Below are 13,967 nucleotides of genomic sequence, written 5' to 3' on the forward strand. Positions count from 1 at the left end.
TTTTGTAGAGACAGGGTTTCACTAGGTAGCCTAGGATATCATAATCTTGTGAAATGGGGATATCATAATCTTGAACTCTTGGCTCAAGTGATCCTCCGACTTGAGCCTCCCAAATTCATGAAATTATAGGTATGAGCAACAGTGCCTAGCCAGGTTGTACTTATATTGTCTCAATTTCATTTAATGTGCAGGTATTATACTTTGGTTTAAAAGCAAAAAAGCTAAACACTTTGGAAAAGCATGTTCTAGTTTAAAGAGCTTTTATTGGCTTGGTGCCTGTAGCACAGTGGTTACTGTGCTGGCCACATACACCAAGGCTGGCGGGTTCGAACTCTGCCTGTGCCAGCTAAACAACAATGACAACTGCAACAAAAAATAGCTGGGCATTGTGGTGGGCACCTGTGGTCCCAGCTACTTGGGAGGCTGAGGCAAGATAATCGCTTAAGCCCAGGAGTTTGAGGTTGCTGTGAGCTGTGACGCCATAGCACTCTACCAAGGATTACAAAGTGAGACTCATTGTTTCAAAAGAAAAAAAAGCTTTTATTTCTATGAATAACACATGTATGCACGTGAACAACAAATAGATGAAAATAGTTTCAATGGTATGATTAAAAGTCTTTTTTTTTTTTTTGAGACAGAGTCTATCTCTATTGACCCAGGCTAAAGTGCTGTGGCATTAGCCTAGCTCACAGCAACCTCAAACTCTGGAGTTCGAGTGAGCCTCCTACCTCAGCTTCCGAAGTAGCTGGGGCTACAAGCACAATCAATGTCCAGCTAATTTTTATATTTTTAGTAGAGATAGAGTCTTGCTTCTGTTTATGTTGGTCTTAAACTCCTGAGCTCAAGTAATCCTCCTGCCGCAGCCTCCCAGAGTGCTAAGATTACAGGTCTGAGCTACCATGCCCAGCCTAAAGGTCTTTTATAATTATTTTTATAGCATCTTATTTTGTTTTTAAGAAAACATATATTCTGATACCTTTCATTTATCTTAAGGTGATCTAAAGTGTCATCCAAACCAGGATGCTCTTGAATGGGATAAAAGGGTAGACTGAACTTTCTCAGGAGAGTTGGGAGATAACATCATGTAACTATAACTTAAAACCATTTAAATTTATGCTCTAAAATGTTAAAGAGAAATCATTTACACTATTCAGGTTTCAGATGGCAATCAAGAGATGGTTCCTACCTAAATTGAGTGTTCAATCTGGATTTCAATTTTTAAAATTACTTAGGGAAATAGGATTGGGGATGGAGACTAGCAAAGCAGGGTATTCATTAGGCAGATATTTGGTTCTTGGAATACACTCATCTGTAAATGTCATATATAGACACATACATACACTTAGGTCAGGAATACATACGTAAAGACATAGTCCTTATATGTACATCCATATATATCTGATACACATGTGAGTGTGCACACCTGTGGACACAGTTTGTATCATTTGAGCCAACCAGGGAACTAGGAATTTTGTAGTTTGGGTCAGTAATGTGAAATGATACCCCAAGTTCAGAACTGAGGCTGATCACTGTGTCACAGTCTGTCTGAAGTTCCTCATAGTCAGGGATAGACACTGCAGGGCCAGCTTCTGGGATGGATGAACAGTCAGGCAGAGCCCTGGGCTTAGAAGGTCCCAACTCATGGTTTCACTCTCTGCTGTTGTCATTTTACCATTCTTAATAATTTTCAAACAAGAGAGTCCACATTTTCATTTTACACTGAGCCCCACAGACTATGTAGCTGTCCCTGACCCCCAATAAAGCTAAAGAGCCTTAAGAGAATGAAAAGATAGCTGGGCACCTGTAGCTCAGCGGCTAGGGTGCCAGCACATACACTGTAGCTGGGAGGTTCGAATCCAGCCTGGGCCTTCCAAACAACGATGACAACTACAACCAAAAAAATAGCCAGGCATTGTGGCGGGTGCCTGTAGTCCCAGCTACTTGGGAGGCTGAGGCAAGAGAATCTCTTAAGCCCAAAAGTTTGAGGTTGCTGTGAGCTGTGACACTATGTCACTCTACCCAGGGTGACAGCTTGAGACTGTCTCAAAAAAAAAAAAAAGAGAATGAAAGATAAGATAAGCCCCAGAATGGGGAGAAATATTTTCTAATCATATGTCTGATAAAAACTTAAATTTAGAAATATGAAGAATATATAAAGAACTCTCAAAACTTATGAATAAGAAAACAAAGGGCACAATTGAAAATTAGGCAAAAAATTTGAGCAGACACTTTAACAAAGAAGAAATACAGAAAGTTGTTAGCACATAAAAACGTTCAATATCATTAATTATGAGGATAATGCAAATTAAAAAGACGATTAAGATACCACTACATGTAACTTCAGATGGGTAAACTTAAAATGACTACCTACGCCAAGTGCACGGCAATATTTGGAGTACATAGAATTCTAATATATTTCTTGTAGGAATGTAAAAGGAAGACAGTTTGGCACTTATCTAAAAACTTAAACATACAACTGTAAGATTCAGCCATCCAAATCCTAGGTATTTACCCAAGAGAAGTAAAAACACGCATCTACACAAAGACTTGCATGTGAATATTTAGAATAGCTTTATCTTTACTATTCAAAAACTGAAAACACACCCAATACCTCAAAAGAGCATCAATGTCAATTAACTCAAATTGTGGTACATTCACACCACAGAATGCCATTCGCCAGTAAAAAGGAATAAACTGTTGATGCATTTCACAAAGTGAATGAGTTTCAAAACAATTACGCTGAGTGAAAGAAGCCAGACATAACAGGATACCTGCCATGTGACTCCATTTATATAAAGTTCTAGAAAATACAAATTAATCTATAGTGACAGTGAGCAAATCAGTGGTTGCCAAGGGTCAGGGGATAGAGTGGTTTCAAAGAGCGGGTGAAAAATTCGGTTGACTGACTATCTTCGTTGTGGTGATGATTTCACAGACATATGCCGAAACTTTTCCCATTGTATATTTTAATATGTTCAATTTATTACACATCAATGAAACCTCAAAAAAGCTGTTAAGAAGAAAAAAAAAGTCTTGAGACACAGTCTCATTTTGTGAGCCCTCGATAGAGTTATATGGCGTCATAGCTCACAGCAACCTTAAACTCTAGAGCCTCAGAGCCCTTCTTGCCTGAGCCTCCCAAGTAGCTGGGACTATAGGCGCTTGCCACAATACCCAGCTACTTTTTCTATTTTAATTGAAACAGGGTCTCACTCTTGCTTAGGCTGGTCTCAAACTCCTGAGCTCAGGCAATCCATCCACCTCGGCCTCCCAGAGTGCTAGGATTACAGGCGTAGTTTTTTTGTTATTTTAAAAATAAATATTGTATTTTAGAATAGTTTGAGATTTACAGAAATATAGTACAAAGAACTTCTGTATATCCTACACACAATATTTCCCAGTTCAAACATCTTATGTTTCTCTGTTGCATTACCTAAACTCCACACTTATTCAGATTTCTCTAATTTATTTATTTATTTTTTAAAGGGCTCTGTTTTTCTTAGTTTCTTTCTTTCTTTTCTTTTTTTTTTTTTTTTCTTAATTAGGCTCAGGTAAGGTTTGAACTCACCACTTGGGTCGGCAGGGCCAGCACTCTAACTACTGGATACAGTGTCCAGCTAGATTTCTCTGATTTTTACCTAATACTCTGTTCTAGGATCTCAACACCCCCCGGCCTCTGAGTATCACAATGCATTTATTTATTATGTCTTCTGAGGCTTCTTCTGGTTGCCACAGTTTCTTAGATCTTCCTTGTTTTTGTTGAACTTGATGGTTTTGAGGAGTACTGGTCAAATCTTTTATGGACAATCTCAATTTGGGCTTGTCTGATGCACCACCTTTCAAAGACATTCAGCCTACGCTCAACCTACTCCTCTTTTTCAAACTTCAAGTCCAATTTTTATTCTGTGTTTTGGAGACCTAAGCACCCGCCTACAAATTTCCTTTCAAATTTCAAATTTCCTTTTAAGGAACACAAGAACACAGCTGCTGGGTGAGGGTGGGTATGTATTCCAAAGCTGACCGCAGAGAAGGTGAAAACACTCTGCTCAGGCACCCAGCCTTGGCCCACTCCACTTCCATTTATTCAATTACATTTCCATGAAGTTGCAAATGCTATTTTCTGAAAGCAAAAAGATCTCAACTCTGTTTAATGAAACTATACGAAATAGCTGGGCGTTGTGGCAGGTGCCTGTAGTCCCAGCTACTTGGGAGGCTGAGGCGAGAAAATCCCCTAAGCCCAAGAGCTGGAGGTTGCTGTGAGCTGTGACGCTACAGCACTCTTTCGAGGGTGACAAAGTGAGACTCTGTCTCTAAAAAATATATGTAAAAAAATTTTATATATATAAAATATATATAAACACACACACATATATATATAGATGGTGTAATTAATGAGCTCAATGATTTCACAATATTATACTATCAAACATTTTCTCAAAACAAATTAATAAGTATGGAATTTAAAATACAAAAGGAAGCATATGACATATCATACTCTAAGGAGAATGTGGGGAAAGAATGTTGTAAAATCAAACAAGTATAAAGTTATAACTAGAAAAGGCCTGAGAATTGCATGCATCCTTCTGTTCTCAGAATCAGCATTGCAAGGTTTCTGCTGCGGATTGATGTTATTATAGACCTTCTCTTCCTTGTAGGGGGCTCATTTCACAGAATTTTTATACACGTCTTCTCACATTTCTTTACTTATCAGGCATTTCATATGGAGCAGGTTCATTTATTTTGCAGAAGTACGTGCTGTTGTCTGACACCCGAATACTGAGGATGGGGGAAACCTATTCCTGCAATTGTGTTTTACAGCATTAGTGTTCCAGCAGCCTGCTCTAACTCATCTTTACTGTGTTTACGCTGCAAGGCTGTGGCTGAAACTACAAATATTTGATTAAGGTAGATGTTATGTTATAATTTCATTTATTATATCACAAATTCATATCTTGGTATATCAGATAAATTATAGGAATATATAATAATTTTTTACAAAAGAGAAAATACTGGCTTCAAAGGACTATAAAATGGGCCTGCCAGTACCCTACATATCCAAGTACTATCAAGTGCACTAGAAAAATACGTCTCTGCTAGATCATAAATGTGACCTACAGCTGATATGCCAGCCATAGTGAATAGCAATACAAAATTCAATAGTAACTGCTTTAGGCTTAAAGCATGAAAGAGATTTTTACCAAGGCCTCGTAAAAGTTTAAACATAGGTGAAGAAAATGTGGGTTGATGCTTTGTTGTTCAGTAAGAATTGATGCGAAAATCAAGGAGACATTGCAATTCATTCCATTGTTTCTCCAGATACTCAAAGTAGGTGCGGTGGATTTTCAATACATCATGGATGCTATCATTTCTTCTAGAAGGTACAATATTGGAAGAAGTTCCTAGTGTCCCCTCTCCCATTTCATGGATTATACGGAGCTAAAAGGCAAACAATTAGATATTTGACCAAAGGAAGTTCAACAGGAAGGTAGGCTTCTACTTGACACTTTGCTGACATTTTTCAGATGACTTCACAATCCTATGCACAGCTATAAATCACCAGGTAATTAGCCTGGACTTTGAAACAGAGGATGCTTTAAAACTTCTCTCACAGAATTGCTAGGCAGAGATAAGGGCCTAAAGCGACAGGCTAGATTCTCACCAGGGATAGGCTCAGACTTGAACAATGGTGGCAATAGGAAAAGAAAGGGGAATAATACAGCTCTCAGAGCATTGGAGAGGGTCAATTATATACTCTGGAGAATCTGGCAAACATGTGATTCTAGGGTCCTGGCGGTGAGTGTGGTGTGGGAAAACTCTGAGACACAAGTGCCCACTCACTGCCTCCTAGAAGGTCGCCTCAGGTGGATCTGGGGCCCATCAGTGACATAAGGTCCATGACGTAGTCCTGTAGTCTTCAACTCCTTTTTTTTGTTTGTTTGTTTATACTACTAAAATCCTTTTGTCATATGAAAACTCATGGAGAAACTTGATACATATGTGCATGTGTGAGTGTGTATTTAAATATCCAGATAAATGGTCTGCTGCTTTGTTTGATCTGCTGGGGGCCTTGGGGTACCTCCTCACCCACCTCCCTGCCCTCCTTCTTCCACTCCTTGAGATGCTCATTGGTGGCTCTTACCCCAATGCCCCAAGAACATAGGCTGAAACTTCTCACTGCTCCTCAAGTTCCTCTCCCTTAGGCTATCAAAATTTTAACTGATCATGTTTTCTAATTAGGAAGGTCAAAATGTAGTTAAATGGGAAGCATAGGCTATTTGATATCTTTCTTTCTTTTTTTTTTTTTATTAACTTCTGAGTAATATGAAGGTACAACGATTAGGTTACCTTGTTTGCATTTGTTAAGTAAAGTTCAAGTTGTACTTGAGTCTTTCACCCAGGGGCTCTGCTGTATAACTTACATTGGGCCCATTAGGTGACAGCTTACCAATCCTCCTCCCCTCTTCCCTCTTCTTTTTCTTCCTTCTCCTCCTCCCCACTTGAATTTAGTTAAGTTTTCTTTCATGTGGGGGTGTAATTGTTTATTTATTGGTTTCATATTAGTATTGTGTTCTTTGGATACTTCTTTTTCCATTCTTGTGATACTTTACGAAGAAGAATGTTCGTCAACTCCACCCAGGTAAACACAAAAGATGCAAAGTCTCCATCTTTTTTTACAGTGAAATAGGACTCCATGGTATGCATCAACTACAGTTTATTAATCCATTCATGAGTTCATCAGCTCTTGGGTTCATTCCACGTAACACAGTGCTGAAAGTTCTAGCTTTTCGGTTTCTTAACTACCTCACTGTGAAGTTGAAGGTGAAGTGTTCCTGGAAGAACACTAAGGCAGATGGCTTTCAACTTCACAGTGAGCCCATGAACTCATGAATGGATTAATAAACTGTAGTCAATGTATACTGCATATACACAGAGAGCACTGGCTCCATGGCTCGATCATGTGAGGTCACTGCCAGGCCACCCCACCTGTCTGAGAGTGCTCTTTCTTTTGTTCAATGGGATGACAAATACCAAAATATCGGGCATCAGAAGTCATATTTAATAAGGTATTCATCTCCTTTTTGATCCCTTCCTTTCAACTTGCTGAAACCTACTTGTGGGAATATGCATATGCTTAGGTTAAGATTCTTTAGAAAGGGAATACATTCAAAATATAAGCTCTTTGCTGAGATGAGGCCTCCCTGCTCATTACAGCTAATACTACCTAGTTAGGAACGTGAAGTAACACCCTAGAGTAAAATGTTTTCTTTGTAAAGCCTGGAATCTCTTCGTTCTTAGTTCTAAATAAGTTGACAATAAGGCTAATAATTGGAAATAACATAAAGTTATTTATTGTTATCTAATACCTTTCTCTTTAACCTAACTTTATTAACAAGCTTATCATTTAAGCATCCCAGAACAAATTTATAACAAAAAAATTAAAGTAAATGCAGGGCAAGAAGAGAAAATGCCACAATAAGTAACTCATCTTTCTTCCAGAAGGGACTAATTCTCTACCTAGACCACAACACTGACCAATAAATAAAATATTAGAGATGTCTTATTTGGTAACACTTACGAAAATCAATATCTCATTTAGGCATTTTCCTTCTTCATAGAGAAAGGCAAGGTTTGGAAATAATTTAAATGTGTAGAAATAACAAGGTCCTTATCCATATCATGGGTATGGGTAATGTTTTATTATATTCTATTTTAAAATAAATTATTTATTTATAATTTATAAATATAAACATAAAATAAAATACTATATTTTATTGTAAAATATAATAAAACATTATGGATGTTATCCATTATGGATATTATCATGGCTATGGAAAATGTTTAATTATATTTTATTTTAAAAGACATTTCATTATATTTTTTAAAACTTTGAAATGTCCTGCTAACAGTGATTTAAATTTATTTATGATAGGTAAATCCACCAGTCATGTATATAGTATGATTAAAATAAGCAACTTAAGAGAAAAAAACTGAATTTTTTATAAGCCCATATAAGAGTTTCAGTTTGGAGTATGATTTGAATTTCTTTCCCAAGCAGGTAGTATGGTTTTGGGAAAAGGTAGTTTTGCTTTGTTAGGATTATGTTAAAATATGTATTATGTGTAATATACCATTCTAACCTTTTTTTTTCTTTGTTGAGAGAGAGAGAGAGACTCACTAAGTGACCCTGGGCAGACTGCTGTGGCATCATAGCTCACAGCAACCTCAAATTCCTGGGTTCATGTTATCCTCCTGCCTCTGTCCCAAGTAGCTGGGAGTAGAGGCACTCACCACAACATCTGGCTAGTTTTTCTATTTGTAAAGACAGGGTCTCACTCTTGTTCGGGCTGGTTTCAGAACTCCTGAGGTCAGGCAATCCCAGGGTGCTGGGATTATACCGTGAACCATTGCGAAACCACCATGCCTGGCCCATTCTAACTATTTTTAAGGGTAGGATCCCTCTGAATCCTCCTGAGAGGCCAAATTCCTCTGTGTCATTAACTTTTCTTTATGCAAATTTTTTCACTATTCTTTTCAACTCAGTCTTAGACTTCTATTTTTTTGAGTAAAAGATACATAATGTAAAACTTATAATTTTAATAAAAAAATGTTCAAGAGTACATTAAGTATATTCCGTGGCATTAAGTATATTCACATTGTTGTGCAGCTGTGACCACTATCCAGAACTTTATCATCATCCCATAATGAAACTCTGTACTGATCAGACACTAACTCCCCACTTCCCCACATCCCTAGCCCCTGGTAACTACTTTCTGTCTCTGTTTCTGAATTGGATCTAGGTACCTCCTACAATATTTATCCTTTCATGTCAGTCTTATTTCACTTAACATAATTCTTCAAGGGTCTTCATGTTGCAGCATGCATCAGAATTTTATTTCTTTACTATTCTATCATGTACATAGTATATATACTACATGTTGTTTATCCCTTTATCTGTCAATGAACTTTTGGGTCATTTATACCTTCTGACTACTATACATGATGTTACTAAGAACATTAGTATACAAACATCTCCTCATTACCCTGCTTTTAGTTATTTTAGATATATACCCAGAAGTGAAATAGCTGGATCATATGGTAATTCTATGTTTAATAGGAGGCTAGGGTTTTTTTTTTTTTTTTTTTCTTGAGACAGAGTCGTTGTTGCCCTGGGTAGAGTGCCATGGCATCATAGCTACCAGCAACCTCAAACTCTTGGGCCCAAGTGATCCTCTTGCCTTAGCCTCCCGAGTGGCTGGGAGTAGTATAGGTGCCCACCACAATACCTGGCTATTTTTAGAGATGGGGTCTCGCTCTGGCTCAGGCTGGTTTGAACTCATGAGCTCAGGCGATCCACCCATCTCTGCCTCCCAGAGTGCTGGGATTACAGGCATGACCCACAGCGCCCAGCCCAGGGAGGGTAGTTCTGAAGCTTGATCTGGATTCAGTTGTAGCTCTGTGCCCTATGTTTAATCTTGAGGTAATTTAGTATGGTGGTTACATCAGTTAGGTGGGAAGCCAAGCTGTCTAGGTCCAGATTCTGGCTTCACAGCTAATCTGTCTGTGCCTCAGTGTGCTCATCTGTAAAATAGGAGAAGAAGGTCTTAATCTCAGGGTTCTTGGAGAATTAGCTACTAGTATCCAATTATGCCTTTGTTACATCTCAAATAAAGACTTATGAGTGGCTTTGGAGAGGTCTATGGACCCTTGAGCATTACATGTAAATCTTTTTTTTAAGAACATTTGTATATTTTCTGAAGAGTTATAGTGGTTTATGTTTTTCTCTTTCTTAATCAGATTCTCAATAGGGCCCTGATCTATCAAAGAGGAAGAACCACTACCCTGAAAGAAATCAGTGGCTTAGAATTTCGCACCAAGCCTTACAAATGTGAGCTTGATTAAGCAGACTTATAAAAGTGTCCCACAGTGTTTTTGGCATAACGTAGACCGTGTGTTACCTTGCTTTCCTGGCTAACTTCCAGTCGAGGAAATTCCCTTGAAGAAATCCCCTTTCATAGTTCCCAACTATTATAGCTACAAATAATTAAACATTAAAAAAATTCCCAATTCCATATGTAAATACAGAGTAAGATATCTAATTAATATGGACACACTAAAATGTGTATCTGTGTGTGCATTTGTGTGCATAAAACTTACTGTGGTCTGACTTTGGCTTTGGTTAACCACTTCTTAGAACTTAATTTCATAAAGTAGACCACAACAGTGATGGAAATCCTTCCCTCATAATTAGAAGAGGGACTCTTTAGAGCTTCTCCATTGATGTGGGATGGCAGAACCTCCCTTAATAGTAATTATGCCTCAGATTTGCATACCACTTTAACATTTCAAAGAGCTTTCTCAGGCTTTATCTTAGAATCAGTGTGGGCTCCCTGGCTTCCCCAAGGGCCTGCAGGTGCTCACTGCTATGCCTCCTGTTCGTGGGGCAGCTTGGAAGCCCAAACCCTATGGCATACACCCTTATCCGTGGACCCCAGAACCTCCTCTTGAACAAGACTAGGGAAGCACAACTGGTGTGCTGCAATCTGAAACCAAGAAGTCCAGAAAAGAGCAATTCAGGTCTTAGAACTATCTAGTATCATATTCATCCAAAATCCATTTAGATAACTATTTCCTGGCTGTCAATTAAGGGCCAGGCAAGATTTCAGTGGTGGGGAAGCTGCAGTTACCCCATCAAAGCCTTTGACACCAAAGAGTTTACATTCCAATGGGAGAAGAGAAACAATACAAAATAAACACATACATAGTGTGTTAGCTGATGTGGAGCAGCCATTGGCAGAAAGAGTGATGGGAAGGAAAGTTCTAGAAGAAGCGTGGAATCCAGCTCCATACCTCGGTGTTTATCAGCCTTTTAAAAATCTCATGGCATTCTTATTATGCTTAGACGTCCACAGCACACTTAAATTATGTTGATCGAAAAAAAAGTTAAAAAAATATACTTATTGTGCTTTGACTTGTTTTGAAAATAATTTAATTAATGATCTTTAAAAATTTTTGCTGCATATTTAAGATCCTCTTGCAGCACACTGGTTGAAAATCACTACCATACAGCCTTGTAACTTATTGGAAAGAATTTAACTTTTACTTAGAGTGAAAGGGGGAGCCATGGGATGATTTGAATCAGGAGGGTGACATTATCAAATTTCCATCTGAATAGCAACACTTGGCTGCTGTGTTGAGAACAAATAGATGAGGGCCTGGGCTGTAGCAGGGAGTTAGCTACTGCAACCACCCTGTTAAGGAGAAGAGAAAATTTGATAGTTTTTTCACACTGCTCTCTACTGAAAACCCATTCCTGCTCTAGGAAACCACTGATTTAGTTTTTTAATAACTATTGATTAGTTTCACTGATGTTAGAACTTCATATAAATGGAAAATAATGGGGTCATGGAGAGGAGAGAGTGGAAGGAATACACAAGGGCAGGGTGTGGAAGGAGGTGGGTGCAGACCCCCCAGCGAGAAGGGTAGTATCTCATTGTGCCCTCTTTTGTTGGTTAGTGGAACGCGGGACATTTTGAGCTGTAACAATCTGCTAGCTGTGCTTAGGGTGTATCATGAGCAGGGTCTGGAGGCTGTTAGACCTTCAGGAATGAAAACTGCTGGATGCTCTATCTTCTTAGCTAGGACCTAAAGGGGTCCTTAGCTAAGAAGATAAGGGGGTCCTGATTCCACAGCCACCACCTATGGGGTGGGTAGAGAGGACTCTCACCATTGGGAGCTCCCATTGCCTTGCTTCTGTTTGCATGCTCTCCTTTTCCACAAGCCATTTTCCAATAAACTGAAGGGTATACTGTTAATCTTGTTCAGTATGCTCCCTTTTACTCTATCCGTTCCCCTTTGTCCTCACCATGCAAAAGACCATAAACCCTACATAAAGCAGTCTCACACCTGTCTCTACAATATTGACTTGAATTCCTCTCCCTTTGAAAACTAAAAAAAAGAAAAAGAAACAAGAAATACCTTTTTTTGAGACAGCATCTCAAGCTGTTGCCCTGGGTAGAGTGCTGTGTCATCACAGCTCACAGCAACCTCCAACTCTTGGGCTTAAGTGATTCTCTTGCCTCAGCCTCCTGAGTAGCTGGGACTACAGGTGCCTGTGACAACACCCGGCTATTTTTGTTGTTGTTGTTATTGCAGTTGTTGCTTAGCAGGCCCAGGCCAGGTTCAAACCAGCCACCCTAGTTGTATGTGGCCAGCACCCTTGCTGATTGAGCTACAGGCACCACCCAAGAAATGCATTTTAAAAATACGTTAAATTCCCTCATAATTCTGTCACTCAGTTGTTAGTATTTATAGATACATGGGTGATCCAGAAAGTATCCAGCCGTGTCGTAAGAAAAATAGTTTTAACAACGACTGGATCCTTTCTGGATCACCCTTGCATGACCCTTCATTTTTGTTCACAGGTACACCTATTTTATGTAATTGGAATCATAGTTGACAAACATTTTGCATTTTTTATTCACTTCCAACAGAGATTTCACTTTAACCAGTAGGAAAAGCACTTCAGTTTATCATGTTGCCAAGCAACTATTTATTTTAAAAGTCCAAACTAGTTTTGATTGCTTAAAGTAATTCACTTACTGAATAAAAAGACAATGAGCACAACATTTAACCTCTCAATAAACTGAAAGCCAATGTGTTTAAAAATAATTGAGTAGGGGGGCACGGTGGCAGGGCCTGTAGTCCCAGCTACTCAGGAAGCCGAGGCAAGAAGATTGCTCCAGCCCTAGAGTTTGAGTTTGCTGTGAGCTATGCTGATCACACCGCACTCTACCCAGGGAGACAGAGTGAAACTCTAGCTCAAAAAAAAGTTGAGTAATCATTGTTAGTACATTCAAGTCCTAAATAAACAAACATCACTATTATTTTAAACTATTTAGTGTATTCTATATAGAGATACCTGACCTAGTTCCAAAGTATAAAAAAAGAATAAAATATCACCCCTGCCCTTGTTTCCTTTCTATGACCAAGTGTCCACAGTAAATTAGGATTTTCATAACATACAAGCAACGTGTGGCACTCTCATCACGGGAGGGAGACTGTTGATGGCCGAGGCAGCCACACACAAACCCTTACCCTCCTCCTTCTCCTCCTCACCTGCTGAGATGAGGATGCGGAGGATCTGGCTAGTCCCCCTCTCCCACGTAAAAGAGGTCTTCAAGGGCGGCGCCTGTGGCTCAAGGAGTAGGGCGCCAGTCCCATATGCCGGAGGTGGCGGGTTCAAACCTAGCCCCGGCCAAAAACCACAAAAAAAAAAAAAAAAAAAAGAGGTCTTCAAATTTCCCGGGGAGCCACCAACCCCAGGCAGGTCACCAACCCCTTTTCAACAAACCTGGCCTGAACATCTCCACTGCCTCTCACCTCTGGCTGCCTGTTTTACACCTATCAGAAACAAGGGTCAAATCTTATGGAATCTGATTTGCAAGTAAATAATAGTTTTTTAAATAACCATTGGACACTCTTGGCTGCCAGTATTCATTTCCAGTCCCATAAAGTCAGCATTTAAAACTAGAGGCCTGCAATTTTCCTATAGAGAAAAATACTTAATACATTTCCAAGTAAAGGCGAACTAAAATGTGCCATTTAGCCTTCAGTGGGGTACAGGGGCCATGACTTAGAAGAGTGAGCAAGTGAGAAAAGCATCCAGCCATTTTTCACAGCACCTCTGCCGCCTCTCCTCGCAGACGCAGTGCACCTGGGGCCCGGCGCAGCGGCCTTGAAGCACAGGGTAAAAGGAGGGCAGTGTGAGGTGCGAGGGGCCAGCTGGGACAAGGTCAGCGGGTTCTCTACCTCAGGGGAACATGGGTTAAAATGAATGCCATGAGGAAGAAAAGTGGGTAGAGGAGAGACTCGCACGGGCGTGTGTGGAAGAGGCAAAGGACAGACTTGGTTACAGTCGTGCTGATGGCGGGGAGGTTATTTTGAGTAGGAAGAAAGTATAAATTCGT

General features: G+C 39.5%; 1 protein-coding gene across 2 annotated transcripts in view; it reads right to left on the bottom strand.

The window, feature by feature from the left end:
* Positions 1 to 13,967, bottom strand: part of ABCB5 (ATP binding cassette subfamily B member 5) — a 124,221-nt gene that overhangs the window by 70,449 nt on the left and 39,805 nt on the right. The gene's annotated exons all lie outside the window — the stretch shown is intronic.

Source organism: Nycticebus coucang, chromosome 11 (assembly GCF_027406575.1).
Source record: "Nycticebus coucang isolate mNycCou1 chromosome 11, mNycCou1.pri, whole genome shotgun sequence".
NCBI lineage: Eukaryota > Metazoa > Chordata > Mammalia > Primates > Lorisidae > Nycticebus > Nycticebus coucang.